General features: G+C 30.9%; 1 long non-coding RNA gene across 1 annotated transcript in view; it reads left to right on the plus strand.

Annotated features, from left to right (window-relative positions):
* The first annotated feature begins 3887 nt into the window (after positions 1-3887).
* The window catches only part of LOC142318412 (uncharacterized), a 372758-nt gene continuing 349082 nt past the window's right edge, over positions 3888-27563 (plus strand). Inside the window, exon 1 of the long non-coding RNA XR_012754901.1 lies at positions 3888-4177. This is a non-coding gene — a long non-coding RNA (uncharacterized LOC142318412). The remainder of the gene's footprint in view (positions 4178-27563) is intronic.

Raw genomic sequence — 27563 nt, forward strand, 5'->3', positions numbered from 1 at the left:
AAAATTTTTGTGCTTTCTTTGTACTGGTTATTTATTCTTATAAAGTGGAAAAATAATGATGTGTGATAAATGTTTAAAAAATTTCAAAAAACTATATTTTAATCGGTAATTGAAAAATTCAGTTAAACAGTAAGCAATAAATAAAAAAAATAGCTTTTCGATTTTTTGTTAAGGGAAGAATTTGGGGGAAATTTTTTTTTAATGTTAATTTAAGAATATACGCATGTACTGCAGCTTAATATAAAGTGGGATTGTTTGCAAAATTTTGAGAAAATTGACCTCAAAATCTGTCTATTCCACCACCTGGAAATATTGACCCCAAAATTTTACCGATTAATTGCCTCATATGTACACGAGTCTCTGTGTCAAGTTTCATCAGAATCGGTTTATCCAGTCAAAATTTATTAAGCTTCAAACACGCCAACACACGTACATACGTACTTATATGTACGATCCCCACCTTTTTTACTTCCTTGTATGAAGTAAAGAAAGTATTGTGATCGCGAAAAAGTTCGGTTTTCAGATTTCAACGGAAATATCCATTTTGACCATCCGTGAATCCATTTTCACTAGTTTCGGCTGGACGCTGTACATACGTATGTACCTCGCATAACTCAAAAAAGATAAGCCGTAGGATGTTGAAATTTAGGATTTAGGACTGTTGTAACATCTAGTTTTGCACCTCCCCTTTTGATTGCAATCGACTGGAACAAAAGTGTCCAAAAAAGCTCAAAATCCAAACGATTTGGATTTTTTACTTTTTTTTAACTGTAGTAAGCCCTCATTGAGTGCTTTCAAAGATATATCATAAGTGGTACTTATGTTCATTGGTTCGTGAGTTATAGCCAAATAAAATTTTATTAATGAAACATTTTATCTTATAAGAGGAAGGCACATCGGTTCACATCCGACTTCATCTTCTTTTTTTTTATTTAAATATATTTATTTATTAATAATTATTAACCACGATTGTAAAAAGAAATTACAATAAATAATAATTCAATAATAGCAACAAAATATTTATATATATATATGTACGAAAAAATGTCAGAAGTTATTAATGAAATAAAATCTTAACTACTTTTCATTAAAAATATATATATATATATATATATATATATATTTATATGCAATTTAATAGGCGTATAAGGAAGTCATGTGGTGTCCATATCAGATTTTTTGTATTTTGTGATCCCTGGGTAATGAAACGTCAAGAAATGCAAAATAAACCCCATTTTTTGATTTATTACCACACTTTCCTTCTTGCAGCATAGCTATAGTGTGGTCTAACGTACTTTTAAAATAACTGGTCAGTAATAATAAAAAGTAAAATAACATTTTCCAAATGCTCCTATCTCGAAACAGTTTATTTTTCAGTATGAGATTACTATTTGGAATGAACTATAGGCTATTTTAAAACTACCTATGATAAATAAATATGTTAAATGAATGTTATTTTGGTAAGGATTGTCGTAGCTTAATGATTTTATGTTAAACTTCTTTGTTTAAAATAATCTGTTACCATACTCTGTAAAGTTTTAAAAAGTGAGTTAGTTACATTCTGTGATTGATGTCTCTCTGTGTACCTGGAATGTGGTAGTCTCTAACTGATAAATAGATAATTTCGAATTAGGTTCGTTTACTAAATTTCATTTTTAATTTTGGAAACTCTCTCCACACACACACACACACGCACACACACATACACACACGCACATACATACACAGAGAGAGAGAGAGAGAGAGACAAACACACACACACACACCACACCATTGTGAAATAATGTTTCTACGCTGTTTGCAGCTCTTGGTGGAATTCATGGAATCTGGCAGGACCATCACTACAGCCTCATACTGCGTGACTCTTCAACGACTACAAAGGGCAATTCAGAATAAGCGGAGAGGAATGTTGTCATCAGGCATTGTCTTTCTCCATGACAATGCTCGGCCGCACACTGCAGCTGTAACAAAGAAGCTCCTGCAGAGTTTTCGTTGGGAAGTGTTTGATCACCTACATACAGCCCGGACTTGGCTCCATCCGATTTTCACCTCTTTGCTCTTTGGCTAGAAGGACAACATTTTGGCACAGACATCGAGCTGCAGACCAGCGTAGAAACATGGCTGAAAACACAGGCGGCTCCGTTCTATGACGAGGGTATTGGAAAGTTGGTACCACGCTACGACAAATGTCTAAATCGGAGTGGCGAATATGTAGAGAAATAGCGTAACTATGTAAGTACTTGTTACAAATAAAAATTTTTTTATTTTCACTGTGGTTTTAATTTCGTGACCGATCGGACCTTGAAAAATAGTAACTCTCGTATATGTAGATTAAATAAGTGCATTGAAAGTGTGATAAAACATTAAAAACTTGAACATTACGGAACTTCAGAAAATGTAACTTTCACTTTTTCCGTTTTTCCCGTTTTCCTATTTCCATATTTCCCTATTTCCCCGTTTCTTTTTCTCTTTTCCTTTTCTCCTTTTCATTTCTTAACAGTATTTCTATTTTTTTCATTTTTTACCGTTATCCGTTTATCCCCTTTTTCCCTATTTTCCCTTTTTAATTTTCCCTTGTTCCCTTTTTCCCTCGCGTAAATTGGTCCAATAGTTTTTTAGTCTATAGCGGGGACACATACGAAAATTACCTATTATAAACATAGAAGAAGAAAGTCTGTTTGTATATTTGTTTGTTTCGTAGATATCTCGACACTGGTACCACCTATGTTTTTGCAAAAATTTTGGTTTTCACGTTTTATATATTCTTTTCAGAATATGAGCCAAATATGACCATAAATACAATTTTTCGATATATCTCGACCCCAGCGCCCCAGCTTTTGCATAGCGGATCCAAACTAATTAAGAAACCTTCGCGGGCGTGCGCACAACAACTCACCAAAGTTTCATCGCAATCGGATTAATGGTATAGGAACACATACGAGAGAAACAAACATTCATTTATATATATTTGTGATGAATAACAGTAGATTGAGAAAACAAACTTTATTTCTTTTAAAGTAAAAAATCTAAAGACAAATGGCTCTTACAAGTCCAAGAAGACCTAAAAGAAGTGAAGAAATTATAAGAGAAAGAGAAATTTTTAAGAGAATATTAAAAGATGAGAGTGAAAGGTTTCAAGAAGCACCAAAACGCAAGAACAACAGAGTTGAACTTACTGAAGAACGAAGGAAAGAGATATCGGAAAGAATGAAGAGGTACTGGGCAGATAGAAAAACAGAAAAAAAACAACCGCAAATAAATAAATGATCTAATGAGTTCCAAGGAGAACTACTATTCGTAGGAAAATATTGAAATAAATGAACTTAATGGTAAGTGATACGAATTATATAATTTTTGTATTTCAGAAAAAAGGAAATTTTATTGTAAGGCTTGTTTTTTTATCACAAATGTTTGAAGTAAAAAAAACAAACAAATTATTTCATAAGCATAAAAATAAATTCTTAATACAAAATATTTTTGAAAATGTTACTATGTCCTGGCAAGACCTAAAATTTAGCTATGAGGACCTTATTAAATTAATAATTTTTACCGAATCTATTTATTTATTTTGTCATTAATAACTAGCGATATTTTATAGTAAGGCTATTCGAATAATTATTAAAGTTCACATACGTTTTAAATGTTTCTGATCGAGAGCTGAGTGTCTCGCGAGGGTATTTAGCGAGGACAATTCAACGACGCAAGGGTAGTTATCATTTTTTTATAGTCGGGAATAACGAAGCACCATGGAGTGGTATAACGGTGTAGGTGAAGGGGTAACATTGTCGATCTCTATTGAAAGTAGACAGTACGCATGCGCCGGCAATCTACCTCAACCGTCCCACCAGAGCTTACCGGATCCGGAGCAGACGCCAGTAGAACGTCGGTTAGCGTGTAGGTCGTCTTGTTTCACGTTCTGACGTGCTTGCTTACTTGGACTGGTGTGTGCAGCCAAGCGGTTTGTTGTGCGTTGTCAGTTTAAAATTTAAATACTGTGTTTTCTGTTATTAACTGTTTATAATAAAACATATTATGTATTTAATTTTTAAATGCTAGTGTGCTCTTATTTGAGAAATAGTATTCAACATTTTACTACCGATGGCCGTCATCTGTATCGCTGCATATTCTTTTGACATCTGTAATTTGTAACGGCAATTCTCGTAGTTTCTTGAAAAAGGTAACATTTTTTGTTGTCAAATTTTGTGTTATTTTATGATACTTAATTGTCTGATGTACTATATTATTTGTAAATTATTGGAACAACCTAAAAATTGTTCGAATTTAATGACTTGTTAACGTAATTGTTAAATGATAAATAGTTGCGTGTAATTATTGGTAATATTTATTAAAATTTCATTCTTCTACTTATATTATTTCAAATAACGATGTATAAATTTAACTTGGTTTATTTTATATTTTAATTCTTTCACTCTTAACTTTGTCTCGGTGTTGAAATAATTCATGTTTATCAGCCGATGCGTGTATAATTTTTACTAAAAATTATTAAACTCAAACAAATATAAAATGTTACTACCGTATTAGAATAATAAAAATAATAAATTTAAACATTAAATATAATATTAAAATGAAAAATATTTCATCTGAATCGTAACAAAAAAGAAAAAAAAGAATTGTTTCACATTGCGGGACAATGCTAATCGGATCAACTTTTGGGGTTTAATTTTTTGTGCAGATTTTTACTTTTCATGACCTTCCAATCTTATTAAAAAAACATCCGAAAAAAAAATATTTTAGCATTGAAAAATTCCAGGAGGAATTTATTTATTCCCCCAGGAGGGTTTTTTTTATTTTAGCCTGTTTGTTGCTTGATATCTCCAGAGTAGATAAACCGAATTAGATGAAATTTGGAAAGATGGTTTATGTAAATGGGACGTCATGTTATTTGTTTTGGTCATACAATCGGTCAAGGAAATTATCCCGTATCAAAATTTTACTAAGATATTAGACAGATTTTTTCCCGTAATTTAATTATGTCTCTTAGATAGCTAAGATGCTTTCTGATAATATTTGGTTTTATTCAAACTTCCCATAAAGGGATGGGAAGAAAAAGATTTTTCTTTTTATCACATCTGAACTCAAAATCACATTGTACTAATTATATGATTCCATTAAATTATTGTGTCACTTTGGTTTTATATTTACAATACCATTTATAGGAGTGGATATGGCTTTTTTTTGGAGAATGGATTAACCGCATTGGGAAAGTTTGAAAATGACTTCTAAATATAGTTTATTGATGTCATTTAAATTTGATTACAATTGGTTGGTCAAGTGTATATGGAGGTTCGGTTACTAAGAGCCTCAAATCTCAAAATTATACTTAAAGATTTACTTTTTTTAAATGTAAGATTTTCGGTTTCGTATGATTTCGTTCAAAGATAAGAGTTATTGGTTATTTGATTTCACTGATTATTCATAAATAACAAAAACATAGTGAATAAAAAAAATCTTTTCAATATTTAAATTTTACTACAATAATGTAAATTACAGACCGAGCTTTTATCGCTTTAGTTTTCTGCAATTAGGTAGATTTCATAAAAAAGCAAGCTACATATTGTAATGGATACCATGATTCAACTTCTGGAAAATTTCGACATCTCTTCGCGTTTCACATCCTCCAGACTCCAAAACCACCGTCAGCTCAAAAGTTTATATATACATAAATATATATATATATATATATTACACTTTCTTGTGGACACGATAACTACCGTAATTTTGTGCCAATCACTATCAAATTGTTCTTTAAAAACAACTCGTCCCAAAATCTCGGTCGAGTTCATTAACGACCAAAATCGGACTACGGGGGTGGAAATGGTGGGGTTTTTTTCGAAAAAAAAATATCGCTATAACTTTCTTATTAAGTAAAATATCGAATTCGTTTGAAGTTACTACTATTCTATGAATAAGGGCCTAAAACTTATATAAGTAAATTTATTTTATATCACCAACCATTGGCCCAGGGGGTGGAAAAAATGGGGTCTCAAAAAGAAAAAAGAATCATACCTCTTTAATAGGTATCGAATCGGTTTAAAGTGGCCATTACTCTTCTAAAAATTACCTAAATCTTCGTCTGAAACAATTTTTGGTATAACCAAGCCTTACGGTAAGGAACTACCAAAATGTTGCTGGAATTGTAAGATGGCGCTTGTCGTATGCTAAACATGTGAAACTTTTTTCACATGCAACCATTGATGTATTGATTAAATTTGAAGTTTTCCTTAACTTTAAAGTGAACATTTTTTTATTCCCTTCTTAGCACCGGTGAAATCTACTTCCGCCTTCTGGCGTGCCGAAAGGTAATTTTTTTAATTCTGCATTGGCTGAAGTTTACTAAAAAATATTATATAGAATCAGTCAAAATTACGAAAATCTCTCCATACAACAACTTTAAAACCGTTCCAGATATAATATTGTAACTTTCAAGATAACGTAACAGTTAATTATTTAATCTTTTGACGAGAAACAGAATTTCAACCCCATATTGGGAGTGTGGTCTAGGGATTATAACTCAAATATTTTAAAAATAACATCTTTTGTGTCATAAACCTTTTAAAGGTTTCTTTAAGACAAGAAAAATGATATAAATAAAAAGTTTATACGATGTGTATACCGAAAATGGCAGCGGGATGAAATTTGGATTTTGAAAATGAATAAATTTACTACGAGTAAGGGCAAATAATAAAATTAAATAAAAAGAAATTAAACTGAATTAAATTAAGATTTAATCTACTTTAAATAAAATTTATTTTATAAGTTAAACATAAATTTAAAAAAATTGAAAAACTTTTATATTTTAATACAAACAATTGTTTTTATTCCAATTTAATGAGCAAATAAATAAAAATATTGTCGCATAATCGTGCTGATCAGGTATCATTGATGGTTTGTTACCATTTTTGCAAAAATGAAGCTTACTTCCTTGTTGTGTAATATTCCATTTACTGTATTTCATTACTACACTGTTCGATTCTTACGAGGATTTATTGTTATCGGTTGGCTAATTGATTTTATCTGCCTTTACTGAATTTTGACGAGAAATTTTATTACTCTAGTTGACTGATACCTTATCCTGTAAGTTACAGTAATCTGTCTTTTTTTTTAGCCTCCGGAATCACTGTAAAGTATTACCTTCAGAGGATGAATGAGAATATGTATGAATGTAAATGAAATGTAGTCTTGTACAGTCTTAGGTTGACCATTCCTAATATATGTGGGGTTAATTGAATCCCAGCCACCAAAGAACATCGGCATCCACGATGTACAGTAGTATTCTATCTGGAACGGCTTTAAAGTTGTTGAGAGTTTCTATACTTTTGACTCGCTCTATATATATATATTTCATATATATATATATATATATATATATATATATATATATATATATGAAATGAAAAATACTGGAAATTATTTTGTCCGTTTATTATTTTGAATTAGGTAATATATCGTCTCAAATGTATGGGAAATTTTATTTCATATTACATAATAAGTAAATAATATTAAATATTTATTCATTTAATATATATATTTCACTCCGCCCCTTTGTTACTAAAAAAAATATAGTGATTATAAGATTAAATAATAGTGCTTTTTATTTATTCGTAATGTGTACGTTGTAGTATGTTTAATTAGTAAACGATAAGCAACCTCCCCCGTGTAGACCAATGAGATAAGGATGATACGTATGACACGTAAAAGACGTGTAGTCTTGTACAGACTCAGGCCGACCGTTCCTGAGGCGTGTGGTTAATTGAACTCCGACCACCAAAGTACATATCTGATACATCTGATAATAAAATTGATCAGATAATATTTGCACAATAATTTTACAATCCAGATTTAAAAAAATCTGATGTGGACACCACTTGATTTCCTTGTACGCCTATTCAATTACCTATATATTTTTCACTACATGTTTTTTTAATTTTTTTTTATTAAATTATTATTTATTGTAAAATTTTTTTACAATCGTGGTTAATAATATTAATAAATCAATATAAACATAATTAAAAAAAAAAAATAAAAAAAGGAAATAAAGTCGGATTCGAATCGTGACTTCCTTTAGTAAGACCAAATATTTCATTAATTAAAATTTTACCACTTATGATATTTCGTTGAAAAGCTCTCAATGAGGTCTTATTACTGCAGTTAAGAAAATGTCCAAATCCAAAGAAAATTCAAATTTTCTTTTGATTTTGGGATTTTTGGACACTTCTGTCGATTGTAATCAAAAGGGGAGGTGCACAACTAGATGTTATAACAGTCCTAAACCCAAAATTTGTACATCCTACGGCTAATCGTTTTTGAGTTATGCGAGATACGTAAGTACGTGTTACGCCGAAACTAGTGAAAATGGATTCAGGGATGGTCAAAATGGATATTTCCGTTGAAATCGGAAAATCGAAATTTTTCCCGATTACAATACTTGTACGATACAAGGAAGTAAAAAAAATGCTATTTTTCCAAATTGTGTAGAACATGAAATCAAGTCTGTAGATATTTGAAAATTTAATCACATATAAAAGTGCACTCATACTTTGAAATACATTTTGAGAAAATTAAATCGGTTAATCAGGAGGGCCTAGGGAATTTTTGAAACGTATTTGTAATTTTTTGCTTTTCAAAAACTTGAATATCTTCACGAATTTTTATCTAAATTTATATTTAAAAAGTACTCGGAAAGACGCTGCTTTAAAAAACGTTACTATTCGTTAATTATCTCCGGAGATGTAATCGATCAAGGTTGACCGCCACTTTTTATGCAACGTTGGAATAAATTATTTTCGTTAATTAATAGACTGATATTGTTTTTCCTGTTTAGCCTACGGGAATCACCGTCAGGTATTACTTCAGAGGATGAATGATGATATGTATGAGTGTAATTGAAACATTTCCGGACTCGGAAGCATTTCCGGGTCCATGTATATATGAAAATCTTTCTTTATTTTTCACTACAGAACATGGCCTGTTCGTTGTTATATTCATTTTAATCTTTTTTACTATAGTTGGTTATTTAATTTTTAAAGAATCCTTAAATTTTTTAATTGTTTAATTTTTAAGTGGTACCTTTAATTTTTAAATGCTCATTTAATAACTGTTTGTTTTCTAATTGTATTAATGTGAATAGCTTGTTTTTTTTTGTAAAATTGTTAAATAAAATTATTTTGTTTAGGTAAGGAGTAAAAAAAAAAAATGTATAATAATTTAACGATGAATATATTTTCTTTTATCTCTGCGTTGAAATGCTTGTAAACAATAATTTCTCACGTTTTTATGACGGGAACTTTGATTATTACCTTTTCTCATGCGATGGCAATGTTTTACGTACAGTTTTAGTTTAAATTCCTCTCGTTGTGGTTCATTGTTTTCGAACGGTTTAATTATAGAACAATCGGGTAGTAATTTTAAACATGATATGATTAGGAAAAAACATGTAAACATTAAATTTAACAACTTAATTTTAAAGAGAACACAACTCGTCGTGTAACCATGTATTGATTTATTAAGTTTTATCTTGGAAAAAAAAATATTTTGTCACAGTTGGTGGAAACTGTTGTATATGAAATAGTTTTTTTAAAAATTGAATGGTTATTTTTTTAAATTTATTTATCTCAAAATTCTTTGAGACAAAAAAAATGTTTGTACATGGAAGTATTGTAACCGCGAAAAATTTCGGTTTTCAGATTTCAACTGAAATATCCATTTCGACCATCCCTGAATTTATTTTCACTAGTTTCGGCATGACGCCTGTACGTACGTACGTACCTACGTATCTCGCATAAATGAAAAACGATTAGCCGTAGAATGTTGAAACTTTGGATTTAGGACTGTTGTAACATCTAGTTGTGCATCTTCCCTTTTGATTGCAAACGAACTTGACCAAAAGTGTCCAAAAAAGCCGAAAATCCAAATCTTCGGATTTTCGACTTTTTCTTAACTGCAGTAATAAGCCCTTATTGATAACTTTTCAACGAAGTGTCATAAGTGGTACTTATTTTCATTGGTTCCATAGTTATAGCCAAACAAAAATTTTAATTAATGAAATATTTACATCTTACTAGGGGAAGGCACATCGGGTCGAATCCGGATTCTTATATATATATATATATATATATATATATATATATATATATATATATACTTTTTTGTAGTTTTTTTAAAATTTAAATATATTGACTTATTAATATTCATTAACCTCTGATTGTAAAAAAAGTAGCTGATTTTTAAGTCGAAAGTTCCAGCGTTCAAGTTCTAGTGAAGGCAGTTAGTTTTATACGGATTTGAATACTGGATCGTGGATGCCGTTGTTCTTTGGTGGTTGGGTTTTAATCAACCACACATCTCAGAAATGGTCGACCTGAGACTGTACAAGGCTACACTCATACATATCATCGTCATTCGTCTTCTGAAGTCATATCTGACGGTGATTCCCGGAGGCTAAACAGGAAAAAATGTAGTAATGTTATTATTATTAAATTATCTCATGTTTTATTAATATCTGTTACTGTATTCATATATTAACATAGTGATTAACTGTACATATAATGTGTTCAGCGTAATAGTTATCCTAGCTGTTGCTTGCAGTAGTGGGATTTTACTGCAGCGTGGGCGTGTGCGTGTGTTAGTGCAGTAAAGTACCGGGTGACTTAATTTGTTAATTCCCACCAGCATTTATATAATAATTCATCGATTGCCGTGTTTTTGTCAATTGTGATACAGCTGTAAATATATAGCTCCAATATAATTAATCCGTAAATACCTCGATTCAGTCGACGGCAAATGAAAACATCAAACAGAAATCAGGTCATAAATCAAACATAAAACATATTAACACGCGTAACTTTCGAAACAGTCTATTACAATACCACGCGTTTGCTTACAGCAGGATAGCTCTTAATGTGAAACCCACCGGGTTGGTCTAGTGGTTAACGCGTCTTCCCAAATCAGCTGATTTGGGAAGACGCGTTAACAGAATTGTTAACGCATTAAGCAGAATTGTACAGAATTAAAACGGTTACGCCAAAATAAATTTCTGACAGGTTATAAATTCCATTTCGGAAAATAGTATTATTTATTTATGGTCGGGCAAAATGCCAAGTAAGTTTTGATTTCTAACAAAAGGTCGAAGTCAACTGCAACACTTTTGTAGACTGAAGTAATTATATTTGCGAGAGTTTTACTCACGATATCATTACTGATCCGTTGGTTATCAGCGGACCCGATAAAACATTTGTAATTGACAGGAGTTTGTTCACGCAACAAAAACTTAATGTTAGCCTTAGTAATAAGGCTTTTGCTTTAGCAGTGTGTTTCCGGGTTGGTCTAGCGGTTAAACTCGTCATCGCAAATCAGCTGATTTCGAAATTGAGGATTTTAAGGTTCAATTCCTAGTAAAGGTAGTTAGTTTTATTCGAATTTGAATACTAGATCGTGGATACCGGTGCTGTTTGACGATTGGGTTTCAATTAACCACACATCTCAGTAACGGTCAACCTGAGACTGTACAATACTTCACTTCATATACATTCATACAAATCATCCTCTGAAGTAATACCTTGCGGTGGTTCCGGAGGCTAAACAGAAAAAAGAGAGTGGGTTTTTGGTAGCTACTGCCGAGAAATAAAGTAATATTTTTGGATCACGGTGCCAGACAGAAGTGCGTAAACTTTAATGCCTTCGCTAACAAATTATATAAAAGCGGGATCAACAATTATTTCGGAGGAATGTCGGACATATCGAGGAATTGCAAACCTATCGGGAAACTCTGTCCAGCAAACATTTAATCAAAAAATTTAGTAGATCCATAAAGTGGAACCCGTAAAGAGACTATAGAAAATACATGGAAATTAGCGAATCAGTCTAAAAGAAATTTTGTGTGGTGTTACAAATTCGTTTCTTGCAGAGTTCATGTGGCATCACCGTCATAGAAATCGCCATTTATTTAAAAAAAAATCTTTACAGACATTGCTGATTATTGACTTCCTGAATAAAAACTAAGTCAATTGTAAAGTAACACAATAACTAAAAAAAAGGATCTGCCAAAAAACCATAGTTTCAAACACGTTAACCCATAATGGTTATTACACATAACGTAACGGTGGCAACATTTTTATTTTCCCATCTACATAGCGCCATAGGAGAGCTGTAGCCGTAAAAGAGAAAGTATTGTAATCGAACCAATTTGGGCATATGCGGTTTTCACCGGATCTTGACGTTTTAACACCTAAGGAACCCAGAAAACCGGATGGAAATTTTCCGGATGTTAATGTTCATATGTACGTGTGTGTTGGGTGTTGACCTCTAAATTATCTATAGAACTACTGAACGTATTTTGACCAAACTCGGTCAGATTAATTCTATATATGGGGCATTGATACCATTTAGTTTTCAATATAAAAGGTCAAAGGGATGAGGCTGTAGAAAAAGGTCTTCCTCAATCTCTCGAGATTTCGCCTAATTAAGATCAAATCTTTCTTTGGCACATTTGTTAACGATTAAAATATAACAACATTTGTAAAATAATTTTACAAAATCGTACCCCCACCCCAAAAAATGCTCTAAACTACTGCTTCGTTTTGACGTCACCGTGAGCGGTAGAATTAAATAAATTAATAATATTTAAAGTTATAAAAGTAACTCGGTCTGGCCGGGTCTCGAACTCGATTGCCCGGTCGACTTGGTATCTGATGCGTTAAGCCTCGCGGTTACACCAGTTACCGACCGTACAAGCGAAATTTTTTCTATGTACGTTGTGAAATTACATTAGTTTAGTTAGCGCCGACCGTCACCGCTAGTACCGCTACATCCATACGAATTAAATACGGTTTGCGCGCGCGCTTTAGTTAGAATCATTGAATTAATAAACAAAATAGTATTATATTTAAATAAAATTATAAATTAAGTTGTGTGTGTAAGCCGTGCATCAGAAACAACCCACAGTTGTAGAAATTTCACAGTTGTAGAACGAAGTTGTTTCGGGTAACAACTGTGTCAGCTTTTTTAACTTAAAAAAAAAAAATCATATAAATTTTTTCGATTAATGAATTAATTCAGCACAGTAGCTTAAAAAGAAACTTGTATCTGGGAATATGTTAATTGAAATTTGTAGCCGATGAAAAATGCCATATTGGACCGGGATTCGAACCCAGGACCTTCGGATGAAAGCCGATGATACCATTCCACCGAGGAGGTCGGCTAATTTAATTTAAAAAATATTCAATTACTTAAAAAAAAAGTATTCTGTGGCCATGATTTAAGGGTAAACCAATTGACAACTGATAGTAATGTTTCTTAAAACATAACGGATGAGTACTGAAATTATTTGTGGGAGATGTAAAAAAATTTAGAAATTTATGTAAGACGTAAAAATATTTTATTAATTCCTGGAATAATATATCAGTAATAATAAATATTCTATTATTTATCAAAGTATGGGAAGCTCAATTAAAACTCTTATTTCTTAATCATTTAACAAAGTTTTTTTATTACAAACGTAAAAAAAAAACCATGGGTTTTAAAGAATACATTTTTCTATTTTACGTCAGATATTATGAAAACTATTAGCTATATGGTTCTGGAACCTGTTTTATATAATTTTTCAAGGCAAAAACCACAAGAACAATCAAGTTTACTCCTTAATTTGGGTTCCTAGAATTTCAATATGATTTTATTTCACTCTTTACCCAGGAATGAAGGCGAAATTTTTCGCTAACCGTAATTCGCTAATGGCGCGTTTCCGGACCCCATGTTTATAATGAAGTTTTTTCGTTATTTTCGCTAGTAGAATGAACTCAGAAAGAGCCCGTTACACTACGTGAATCGCTTTGTATAAGATTCATTAAACAAGTATTTTTAGGAGCGTATTACTGATGATATTGAATTATTGTTCTTTCATAAAGTCTACTATAGTCTCACCCGACACCCAATTTAGAATTCAACAAATTATTTAGTTATCTATATCTAGGGAGACAGTCGTAATCTTATTTACTACTCTTAAATTACATTCTTATTTTATTCTACTTCTTAATGAACGCAAAATTTAATTATAAAATGAAGTGTAATCACCATGGTTTATTGGTAGAATGGAATAATGTGCAAATACGGTTATAACATCTATTTAGAAATAAAAAGAATAAATTGGTGGGATGATTTGTTAAATGGGTCGGTCGGTAAACAGAAATATATAAGGTTCTTTCTTTGTAATCTGAAGTGTTAAGATATACAAAAACAATTCCGTTGTCTGGTTCGGTAAACGTGGATTTTTTTTCAATAATAAAATTTGGGGTTACGGTAACCCTAATCAAAATGGCGGGAATATAATGTTTTTTCACAAATAGTTTCAAAAGTGATTTACATTGTGTAACGTTTAAGGAAAAAAAAATTAATTCTTCTACCTCAAGATGATATCTGCCTTTCAATATGAGACGATACTTCCGGTATACTGTATGAAAATATACTGGCCAAAATTCTACAGAAAATTAAATTAATTTTTTTTACTCAAAATTAAAAATATTGTCTTGATTTTATTTCACTAATTACAAAGTTATGAATTTAATCCAGGTAGTCCAATCGTAGCCCTGAAAATGGAATTTTGAGAACAAAATTTGCATTTAAAATTTAGTGGTATCACTTGAAATACTATTAAACTTGTCAGTGTTACCTTTAAATCATAAATGAGGTCTGATAGTTAGTTAAAAAAACATTCTTGTGCAGTTCCGGTCAAGAAGACTCTTTTAATTATTTTATTTTGTATAATTTTTTGCTTAAGAAATACGCAAAACAAAGAAAACTTAAAGATATATATACTTTTTTTTACTACTAGTCGGCACGTCCTCGACACCTCGGGGCTCAGGTCAGCCTATGCGAATCCCAGAGCCAACTCAGTGGCTCCTCGGAGCTTCCAAGGCCAAGGGATCTATTCTATAGTCGCAGAGCTCGCTTCGCTCGCCACTCACAATTTACCAGGGGGAACGGCGCCCTGTACACCCTCAGAACTTGCTCCCGTCGCCATTCCCATTTACCTGGAGGGGTCTACCCACTGAACTCTGCACTGTACATTATCCTCATGGTTGTGAGAATAATTCTGATAAATAATAATTATAGTACTCAGGTTTTATAGAAACATTTAAAAGAAACTTAATTACAAAATACAGGATATATAGTAACTATGGTAAATACAATAGTAATAGTAAGTACAAATACAATAGTAACTATGGTAATTAAAGTACACACACCTTTGACGACGAAAAATTCATAACTTATTTCTTTGCTATGGCGGCAGAAATATAATAATGAATTAAAAGAATTAATCTATTTTTTCCTTCACGGATATCTATAATTCATAACTTCGCCCTTCTTGGGGGTGAAGAAATAAAGAATATTTTTAATATGTTAATCTTTAAGGTAGCTACGGCCTCCCACGGTCGATGGCTTTAAACCTTCCCTGGTATAACACGAATCTATCCAGCAGATTTAAAAAAGTAATCGGTCGGTCGGTTCTCGCGTGATGTGATAACAAACAAACAGGAAAAACTTTATAATTTATTTACTTGTATATACATTTCCGAATACCCGTGGTCTGATAGATCAAGAGGTTCCTGATGCATGCAAACGTTAGCCTTCAATCTACTAATTAGTATTAAGTTTGAATTTTAAAAATCAGATAATTGATTGTAGAGATATTATAAGAGCACCCCATTGCATCTCCCAAAACAGAGTCCCAGGGGAACTCGTTAGTTACCAGTTGATGGTGATAGTCGGTTTAGCTTTTCTCGAGGTGCTCGCATACCTTACCACTCTAGCTTCACACGCAGTCCCCACGAGAAGCCCGTTATTGTTAAACAGAAGTTTTTACAATTTATTTAATATTATTTATTTTATGTAACGTAAATTTAAAATAAATTTATAAATAAAAACGTAAATTGACGTAGTTAACGTTAAAGACGTAAAATTCTAATGATTCGTATCATTCAGTTCTAACCCAGCTCATACAGTAATGGAGACTCGCATCTCATTAAACTTTGTGCTTCAACCGGCAAATCTTTACTTATATATATTTAAGATGAAATATATCTAAAATCTTCTCAATTATGCCACGAAGAAACGGGTAAAAATTTGGTTGCGTTTGAATGAGTAGTTTTTTAGTTTATCCCGAACAAACTAAAACACTTTTCCTCTTTAGATATATATTTTAAGAATTTATATTTTAAGGACTGGTATTTTCGTATTCCTCATACCTAAAAGAGTAAAGAACACTCATTTCATGCCCTCCCCTACCAATCCCACAATCCGACCAAAAGTAATACCGCACTTTTCTTCGAAAAGTCTCTAAAAAGTAGGTGGTATATAGTTTATTACATAAGCACGTGTTTAAAAAAAAGCAATTATTTATCAGGATTCGAACCCATAACTTTCCGGATGACGGTATGAAAGGTACGACGAGCTACCCACTTCAGAGTATATCTATCTGCTTAATCAGTTTTTTGTATAATTTATATAAAATATTTTATTTATTTTTGTTGAAAGGATAGCCCATTCAGATCGGTTAAATTTCATACATTTAATCTTTAATCTTCTGGAAATTATAATTGTTTGACATTACTAACGGTTCCCTATTCGTTGGTTTAATTCCGATTTGTCAACCTTCATCTCTGTAAATTATATCTACAAACAAACTGATTTCATTATTATTAACGTCTATACCATAAATCACAATTTATCTTATAAAATATTGAAATGAAAATCAATACATATATATCATCCGACTAAAATTGAAAGAGCGTTATTATTAATACAATCTGTATAAATATATCAGCGTAGGATTACATAAAATATATATTTACCTATTTATCTTTTATTTCCATCAGTAGAGCGGCGCCTAAAGCTATGTCCTTATGTAATGGATTCGATTACCGCGTCAAATAACATCATACATTTTTAATGTTATACTGTTCTTCGTGGCGTAGTGCTGGTGTCAGTTTCTGGTGTGCGTATGGTTGAAGGTTCAAATCCCTGAGAGGACCGTTTCTTTTCATACGCTACAACATTATTCTGTGTTAAAATAACGCTTAATTTGGCGTAAATCTGTTATATTTTTTTAACAATAAATAATTAATTATAGATTGTGACTAATGAAATGTTTAAAGTATTTGATATTTTTAGAATTTAAACGATTGCTCTCACTATTATTTATTTCATTTATATTTATCTACTAGCATTTCCCGTCTCGGCTTTATCCGTGCTATATATGCGTTAGAACTTTAAAAATTGGAAATAGTTTTTTAGTAATTATGTGTGAACTAATACTCTCAGAATTGTAGCTGTTAAAACAAAACGGATAAAATAAAATTTTTAGATAAAAAAATAAGTTCCCAAAATCAGACTTTTTAATGAAATCAGCAGGATATTGAATTAGTTCAAGAACTACTTTGCTTTCAGCGCAGCAAAGTCCATGATTCCACCATTCCATTTTTTGGAATTGCAGTGATTTCATATATTGACCGCGTTACCTGTTTGAATATGTTTCAAATTCAGGTAATTAGTTTCAGAGTGATAATCAAAACCGATTTGATTCTCGAAGGTTGGACTCGATTTTGAGCTGAGCGAAGACGTTGTTCTTGAAGTCATTGAGAACGCTGTGGCGTAGAGTTACCGTTGTCAACGATCATAAATTCCAGTAGCCATAGAAGTTGTTCTTCCTGTCTGTGACGTCGGCGATTTAGGCGTTATGAAAACATTAATCTCAAATTGAAAGTCGAATCTATGCCAAATATGTATATAGTTTACCCTAATGGAACTTCTTAGTTCAGGATATAAAATTCTGCAGAGTACTGCTTTACTGGCGTGAGACTTTTCGTGACTCGTCGCCAGATTAGACAGTGACATTAAATTTCACATAACTTAATTAAAACAATAACTTAGACAATTAAAGCACATAACTTTCTGAAGAAGTCGATATTGACGTAAACAGCGATCGATAAAGACACAATACAATCGATATAGATTACATTTATTTTTATTTTTCTGTTAAGCGTCCGGAACTACCGTAAGGTATATATATCTTATATATATTATCCTCATTCATTTTCTGAAGTAATCTTCAGAAAATTAATCAGGATGATATATATATATATAAATATAAATGAAGTGTAGTCTTGTACAGTCTCAGTTCGACCATTCCTGAGATGTGTGGTTAATTGAAACCCAACCACCAAAGAACACCGGTATCCACGATCTAGTATTCAAATCCGTATAAAATTAACTGACTTTACTACGATTTGAATCTTAGAACAACATTAAATTTAGTAAAAGAAGTTGAAATTATTTACTTATAAGTTTTTGCCGACTTTTCGAAAAAAAAGTACGTTATTACTTTCGGTCTCACAGTAGAATTGAGGAGTGAAATTGAATTTTCTTTACGTTTTAAGGAATGAGGGATACGAAAATACCATTCACTTAAAATGGAATTTCAGCATAGGGCTACGTGTAAAATCATTGGCTCGGAAATTTCCATATTTATTAGATAATTTCATTGAAATTTTTATATACTATAGTAGTATATCTGATGTTGTTTATGTGAAAATTTGGTGAAGATTGGTAGAGTCGTTCCTGTGTTATTGCTTAATTTATTGTCGACGACAGACAACATAACCTCAATTTGAGGTTATGTTGACTTTTTATTAGTGTATTCTTCATACGCCATTATGCAGTTAATCACGCTGGTGAGTGAGTTTAAATTTGTTGCTTGCCTGTAGAGTTTTATTCATTTATAATTATTTCATCAAATTACGGTTATAATAATTTAATCTTATAACCTAAAATATATTAATCCTAAAATAGATTAATATAGATTTTATAAGATTAAAATAGATTAATCTTATTAATCCTAAAATATATTTTCTGCTATTTAAAAAAAAAAGTTTAGTTTTCTCATTTAATTTATATTTTGTGTATTTCTTGCGCAAAAAATTATATAAAATAAAATAACTAAAAGTCGGTCTTCTTGCGCAGAACTGCGCAAGAGCTTTTTATTTATGATTAATGTGTTAGTGAGATTGATTAGGTTTAAACTGTGATAAACATTCATGGGATCATAAGAAAGCTATAGTTAAAATTTGTTAATGATTGGTTTAGTAGTATCGCGGGTTATCGGTAACAAACGAAAAAAAACATTCTCTTCTTATATAGCATTGAGATTATATATTTTATTTTTTGTATACAAGTTACAGTTGAAAAAAAGATAATAAAACCAAAATAAGATTCAATGATATTACCACCCTACATAAGATAAGACCCTTGTTGTAAAGTATAATCATTTTCTGGGAGAAAGATAATCGGAAGATTGTGGTTTTACTATTTTTTACGTTGTTATAAAAAAATCTTATAATCCAAAGGAATCCTTCAGAGTAGATTAAAATTTTTAAAGTTTGTGGGATATTGTAATGAGTGGATCGTACTTAGCGAGATATATATATATATATATGTGTGTGTGTGTGTGTGTATTTAAAGGCTATTTATAAAGTAAGTTCCCCCTAACATTTTCTACAATTGTTAAAATATTGAATCCTGGTCAGTGCCACATATGTCTTGGACATAAATATTACTATTTAACCTATTCTAAAATTTTTTAGCAATTTTTCCGCCACAATGAATTTAAATTTATTTTTTTTAAATTTTATTAATTTACATTTCGATGTAAATAAACGAAAAAATTGATGGCAAAAACTGCGCATTTATTATTATTTAATTAATTATAATATACTTCAATTAATTAATTTATATTTATTTATACTTATATTAATTATTTATTAATTTTTATTTACACACACATACGCGCGCGCGCGCGGCATCAATCTTGACTTTGCCACCGTTTGCGGAGCTTCACTTTACTTCGACCACGATCTGTTCCGTACATTATTTTCTTAGTTTATCCATTTTTTATCGCCCGTAATTAACCGTTTCAAAAACGGCTTTTTTCATTCCGTTTTATAAATCGATTAGCAGGTGAAAATTCGATTCATGTTCCTATTGGAACTTTGGAACATAGGCCATATCGAAATAGATTTCTATTGGAAAACTGACGTAACTGAGTTTCCCTTGTATTTGAACTTATGTCTTGATAAAAATTTATTATTATCAGAAAAAAATTTACCGACATAATGACCGCTTAAAAAAAAGGAATTTATCTACCGAGGGCGTCGCCTTCGATAAAATACTTCTAGTACTTATGGCGTAAATTAAGACGGTACTAGTATATAAGGGAGTAAACTTAATGGTTTTTTATGTTTTTTTGACCTGAAAAAGCGAATAAAGTAGATCTTAGAACTGTATCTTTTGTAGGTTTCAAGATATCCAACGTAAAACAGAAAGATTTCGGTGACGAAAAACACGTTTTTTTGGGTTTGAAAAAACTCAATTTTCTGAGAAAATTCATTTTCTCAGAATGTCTATGAAAAAAGAAATTCTTTTGAAAACAAAACAGAACCACTTAACCGAAAAATGTTATGAATTTGTAAAAATTAAAAACCTGTTTTTAGTAAAATAAATTTAGTCCTTTAAAAAATTAGGTTGGCTACGCTTCGAAATTAATTTGATTATTATTCATTGTTGTCTTTAAATTATAAAATTGTGATTACGTGTTAATAATAAACAATAGGCGGGCGGTTTAGTTCTTTTTGACATAATTCTGTTTGTGTTTAATCATTTTTAGAATTAAGTTACGTAGTATTTTTTTGTTGTACTCGAATCTGTGCCTATATTTTTCCTATTGAATCTGAATTTAAAAATAATTTTACGCTGGATTTCTTGAAAACTATGGGAGGTACTGTTTTTGAATTTTTTTTTATTTGAAAAAACATAAGCCTATCAAGTTCATCCCCTTATATAACGCCTTTAAAATTTCAGTATGACTTTATTTCACAAGGGAAATTTTTTGCTAGCCGTAACTCGATAACAAATCGTTTTCGGACATATGTTTCTGTGAACGTTTTCCTTGCTTCAAACTCTAGAATAAGTTGCGAAATTGTTTCCTTATCCCCCTAAATCATTCTGTATATATATATATTTTTTAATTGATTGGCTGACGAACTGATTCATTAATTTTCTTTTTTGATGATCATTATGTGTCATTACTGCATAACTGAACTTTTATTTGGACGTGTTATATATATTTTTTGGTTATTTTTTTTGTTTCGTTAAAAAAACTATTTCTGATAAAATTATTTCTCTAATTTTTGATAAATATTTTGTAATTTTTCATAATCATAAAAATAAATAAGAAATAAAGTATAATTATGGTTTTGTTAGTTTTATTATACATATTTTAAAGAAATTTATACTTTATTCATTATTTATTTATAAAGGATCAAATGAAATACAGTATAAATCATGGTATAATGTTTTGTTTTTTTTGATGAACGTAAAAATCAACTTAACATTTTATGTGTACCTTTCCGTTCGTTTATAAAATGTATCTTCAATTTTATTTAATAATATTAAATTACCAAACAAATCTATTCATTCCCCTTTTTTACTGTTCAACAAAAATTTTTGTTTTTATAATTCTTAGTTCATTTAAAAAATCTGATGTTGACACTACATGTCTTCCTTGTACGCCTATTAAATTACATATACACATTTTTTAAAATACATAAACTTTATTTCACTAATAACTTCTGATTTTTTTTCATATTTGTTATTTTTATTGTTATTATTGAAATATTATTTACTGTAAAAGTTTATTTACAATCAGAGGTTAAAAATTATTAATAAATTAATATATTTAAATTTAAAAAAAAATTAAAAAAAGAGAAAGGAAACGAAGTCGTTTTGGAACCGATATGTACCCTTGTAAGATCCAAATATTTCATTAATTAAAATTTTATGTGGCTATAACTCTGGAACCAATGAAAATAGATACCACTTCTGATATATCGTTGAAAAGCTCTCATTGAGGACTTATTACTGCAGTTAAGAAAAAGTAAAAATCCAAATTTTTAGATTTTGGGCTTTACTGGATATTTTTGGTCAAGTCAATTGCAGTCAAAAGGGGAGTTGCACAATTAGATATTACAAATCCTAAATCCAAAATTTCAACATCCTACGTCTAATCGTTGTTAGTTATACATACATACGTACAGACTTCACGCTTAACATAGTCAAAATGGATTCAGGTTTGGCAAAAATGACCTGAAAACCGAAGTTTTCCGCGATTACAATACTTCCTTTACTTTTTACAAGGAAGTAAAAATACTAATATTTATTTAAAAAATTTAAAACAAAATCTTATCTCTTTTTTCAACACTGATTTTTAAAATTAAAAAAATTTCTCCTTTTAAATATTTATTTAACATTTAAAAACCTTATTTTCATTTTAAAGGTATCATTAAAAAAAAAGAAAAAACTTTGTAACAGTCTACATAAAAGAATCGAGTAAAGTTATCAAAACATAGGCAAAGTACATTTCATTTCTTTTCTAAAATATATATATAAACTATAAAATGTAGCGAAACAACTGTAACATATATATAAAAAAAAAGAAAAAATAATAATAAAAATGACAATATGGGTAAGATTTACGAAGGCCATCAGTCAAGAGGGTTGAATCATCTACGGCGCAACGCTGCGGGTTAAAGCCAAGTTTTACTGCAGTAACATATAAAAGCCACTTACAAAGAATATTGACTTCATTGTATGAAATAGGAAAAACATTCTTTCGGTTTATTTCAGTACAAATACGGTTATTTAAAAATTAAATAAATAAAATATTTCTAACATATTTTAATATTAAAAAATAATTGTAAATAAATTTTTGGAATTATTTTTTGTACACAACATGGTTAAAAGCATTCACAGGAATGAATAATTTTTGTTAAATGTACAGAGTGTTTGGAAAAAAACGTAAAGAATTTTGTTCTCTTGGTGAAAATTATATAAAGATGTGAGTCTAGAAACGCTTTGTCTTAGAGATCGATTGCAGATTATTTCGCTTTAATTTTTCTGTTCCAAAGATAGAATGAAACGACATTTTTTGAACTTAATTAAGGTGTAAATTCTATGGTTTCGGTGGTATAAAAATGGTTTTGCGACCGACCGAATACCTTCTTGGAAGGAATACGCAAGCTTGTGAGCCGCTGGACCGAGTGCTCTGACGACGGAGGTGACTATGTAGAAAAATGATGTAAATTTTGAACCCCTACCTTTGAGTAAGTAAATTATAGAATGGAAAGTGTATAATTTTTTATTTTTCCTCTTAGATATATAATTCTGGGATCATTTTTATTAAATTTTTCTTGTCTAAAACCTTTAATTCAACTGTTAGTATTGCCAACTTATGAAATAAATTATTTCAAACAAATGTAAATAAAATTAATTTTTAATTAGCTTTTTATTTGTCTACTAAATTGTTTTATTGATGCTTTTTTAATACATTTACATTTTTTTTGTAATATTGAAAATTCTGTTTCGTTTAATAATTAGTTAAAATCTGTCACATTTTGATTTGTTTTGTTTTTAATAAACTTCGTAATTCTTAATTTGTATTTAGTTTTAGTGGGCTTTATTCATACTATTTTACTCAGAATATAATTCTCTGAAAGTTTTGATTAAATTTTTACATGTATATTACTCGTTTAAAAAAGTTATATTACGTCAAACATAAAAGAGTATGTTTTTCGTTCGAAATATTTTGATTTTTTCGACAGATTTCTCGAAAAAAATTACTAAAAATATAGTTATGGGGCTTATTTATTTTTTTTTGCAATATTTTAGGTCAGTTTAATATAAAATTGCTAAATGTACTCTTTATTTGGATCCCAAGAATTACAATCCGGCCTAATTTTACTGAAGGCACACATATTTTTGGTCAGCCCACACTCGCTAACGAAGCGTTTTCGAACCTACGTTTTTATATGAACTTTCTTCTTTATTTTCACCAGTATAACAACATAACCTGAAAGTTTTTTACTCTGTGTATTGTTAGGGAACTGCGTTGATTCATAGATGTAGACTGGAAGAGAAGTTAGGCGTGGGTGCTGCATGTCGCCTACTCTGTTTAATGTATACGTAGAAGAGATAATTAAAGGTTGTTTTAATTGAAAAAGAGAAGTGGCAATCGGAAGAAGGAAAGTGGAATGTATATGATTTGCTAATGATATAGTGGTGGTTGCAGAGAGTGAAACAAAGAAAACAAAATGCATGATAACAGGCGGAAAAGTAGAGAAGATTGAGGTCAGAATAAGTGATGATGTATTAGAATAGGTGGAGAATTTTGAATGCTTGAGCAGCATTATAACCGAAGACCTTACTTTTACCGCAAGGGTTAAAACGAGGATAACTAGGAGTAAGGAAACATTTTATAGGAGAAGAAAATCGCACTGATGTGCAGAAAATCGAACTGGATTTTAAGAAAGAGATTGGCAAGATGTTATATTTGAAGCTGACACGTAGACAGTAAGGAAGGTGGACAGAAGGCGAATTGAGGCATTTGAGATATGTTTGTTGGTAGGTGATTAATGTCAGACGGCAAGATCATGTTTTCTTGTGGTGATTTTATATCTCGGTTTTATAGTTATTGTAATTTAAGATGTAGTTTAATTGATTTAGATATATTTGAATATTTTATTTCTGGTAGTTTATTGGGAATTATATTAGAAAGAATGAAAGAAGTCAGGAAAATGTTAAATGTAATTAACAACAGGGAAAGGAACTGACTGGGACATTGTATGAAAGAAAAATGTTTAGTGGTAGGTGCAACGGAGAGTTTCGTAAAGGTAAAAAGAGAGAGGAAGAAAGAGGTCTAAAATGCTGGATGGGATTATGCAAAGTAGAAAATACGAAAAGAGAATTGGCGCAAGATAGAATAAAATGGAGAATGGCAATGAAAAAACCGGACTTAATGGCAGAACACAAATGAATGAATGTTTTACTATTGAAAGGTTGCCACATTTTTTAAATATTTTTTATTTTTATTTTGATGATATTGTGATACTGTCATGATATTATATTTTAATGAAATGTACCAATATCCCGACCAACGTAGGAGAAGACACCCACCTTGTGACGATTCCGGTCGCCAACCCCCCCCCCCCCCCGTGTTTGCAGCCATGATGAGCTTTAACGGGAGTCGTCTTTTGCCCTCTAACTTTTTACATCTCACAGTAACAAGCCAGGGCTCGTTGGGATGCCACCCAACGAGGCAAATGCCTCGGTAGACATTTGCATCAGTGAGTTAATGACTCAGCCTTCTTTCGGACAATCTTGACTGTCCTACTTCGTTGCCTTCTGAACTAGCAAATCGAGTTCGCGGAAGCACGAAACCCGCGCCTAGTTCTACACTTTATAGAGCCAATTTGTGCGTAAATGTCTCATAATATTCAGAAATGTACCAGAAAAAAAAGCTGACAACACAGTTAGGACTTTCATATCACGCCGGTAAAGCCGCCTCCTGGGTAAGTCCTAAAACTGTGGGTTTTTCTGATGTACGTCTTTCACACACACACAATTTTGAAATATTTCTCATTTGTTTAAATATAATTAATATTTTTTTTGTTTATTTAACTCAGTGATTCTAACTAAAGCTTATTCTTTTAATGTCCATACCCATGGGTGTGGCGGTACTAGCGGCGACGGTAGACACTAACTAAACTAACGTAATCTCACAACTTATATCGAACAAATTTCACTTGTACGGTCGGCATACCGGTGTAGCCGCGAGGCTTATCGCACCAAGTACCGAGTCAACCGGGCGATCGAGTTCAAGATCCAGCTGGAACGACTGTTTTTTCTAACACTTTAAATATTATTCATTAATTTAATTCTACTGCTCGCTTGTGATATCACAACATAGCAGACGATTACAACAGCGTTTTTGGGGTGGGGATGCAAAAATTGTCTTTTCTAAATATTGTTATTTTTTAATTGTTGACAAATGTGCCTAATAAAAATATGACCTTAATTCGGCGAACTCTCGAGATACTGAGGGTGACCTTGTTTTACAGCCTTTAAAATTGATAATTTAATGGCAGCAGTGCCCCATATATAAAAGTAATCTGACCTAGTTTAGTCAAAATCGGTCCAGTAGTTCTGGATATATAAGGTGATTTAGATACGAACACTGAAAATACGTACATGGGAACATTAACATCCGGAAAATTTCTTCCCAGTTTTTTTTGGGTTCTTTAGGTTTCAAAACGTCAAGAACCCTATGTGCCCAAATTGTACCGATTACAATACTTTCCCTTTTAGTGCTTCAGAGCTATCTAGACGGGAATGTAATAAATTGAAAAATGTTTTATTTTTAAGTCGGGTGTATTAAAAACTGACCATAAATTTAAATTCGTGTAATGCAATTCATTTGTATAATTTTATATATTTTTAAAATTGAAAACATTACAGCGATTGAGTATCATTTTCGAAAAATTCCTTTTCACTTTTGAAATGAAGAATATGCAGAAATAGTTTTTATTTACTGGTATACGCTAGCTGCACTTCGTGAATATCAAGATAAATTCCTTAATAGGATTCCAAATCTGTAAACGTTTATTTCAGTATTCTTTTCCATAACGATTGTATTCTGTTGTACACAAAATTGTCAGTGTTCAATTATTGACGTTAATGTATAGATTTATCGGGATTAAATATTTTATAAACTTATTTTTAATAATAATTTTTTTACTGGCAGTGTAATCAAGTTAAAGCCAATTATTTTAAATTTAAAAAAAAAACATAATGTACTGTTTTTAGGTTTGATCTACAGTAACCTCGTTAAATTGCCAGTGAACAACATTTCTAGAAAATTTTAATTTTGTGAAAATGTATGCAAATAAAGTCGATTAAATATGAAGAAGAATCAGTTCAATTCTTAAAAATATGTTGAATCAAAATCAGTTCGACATGCTTAGAAATCGAAAAATTTCTGGACCAATATCTTCGTAAACTTTACATTTTTGGCATTATATATCTAGAGCTATGCTGCAATAAGGAATATATGGTTATCAGTCAAAAATGCAGTATGGTTTTTTTTTTTACATTTCTCGATGTTTCATGACCCAGGGACCCCAAAAAGCAAAAAAAAGTGTTACGTAATGTTCGTGCGTTGGTGTGTTTTAACGTTAATAACTTTTGACTGAATAAATCGATTATGATGTGATTTTGTACATAGACTCGTGTGCATCGGGCAATTTGTTGGCAATGACATAATACCTCTTTATATTAAGCTCAGTACGTGCGTGCATGCATACTTATCTTACAATTAAAAAAAAAAATTACGCCCCAAAATTCCCCGTTCCCTAAAAATCTAAAAGGTTTTTTTTTATTTATTGCATATTTTTTAACAGAATTATTGTTAATGTCTTCGTAGGCTATTAGTAGTGCAATAGATCCTAAAAAAAATTATTTTTGAACTTTAAGCAATAATGGGGTTGGGAGAGTGGATTAAAATTTTAAAGTATTAATTTTTTTAATTTTTAAAATTTATTTTGGATTTTTAAACTTTTAATATAATAATAAACTTTTGTATTAATACAATTAAAATAGAATTTCATCTG

The sequence above is a fragment of the Lycorma delicatula genome, chromosome 1 (assembly GCF_047948215.1).
Source record: "Lycorma delicatula isolate Av1 chromosome 1, ASM4794821v1, whole genome shotgun sequence".
Classification (NCBI taxonomy): domain Eukaryota; kingdom Metazoa; phylum Arthropoda; class Insecta; order Hemiptera; family Fulgoridae; genus Lycorma; species Lycorma delicatula.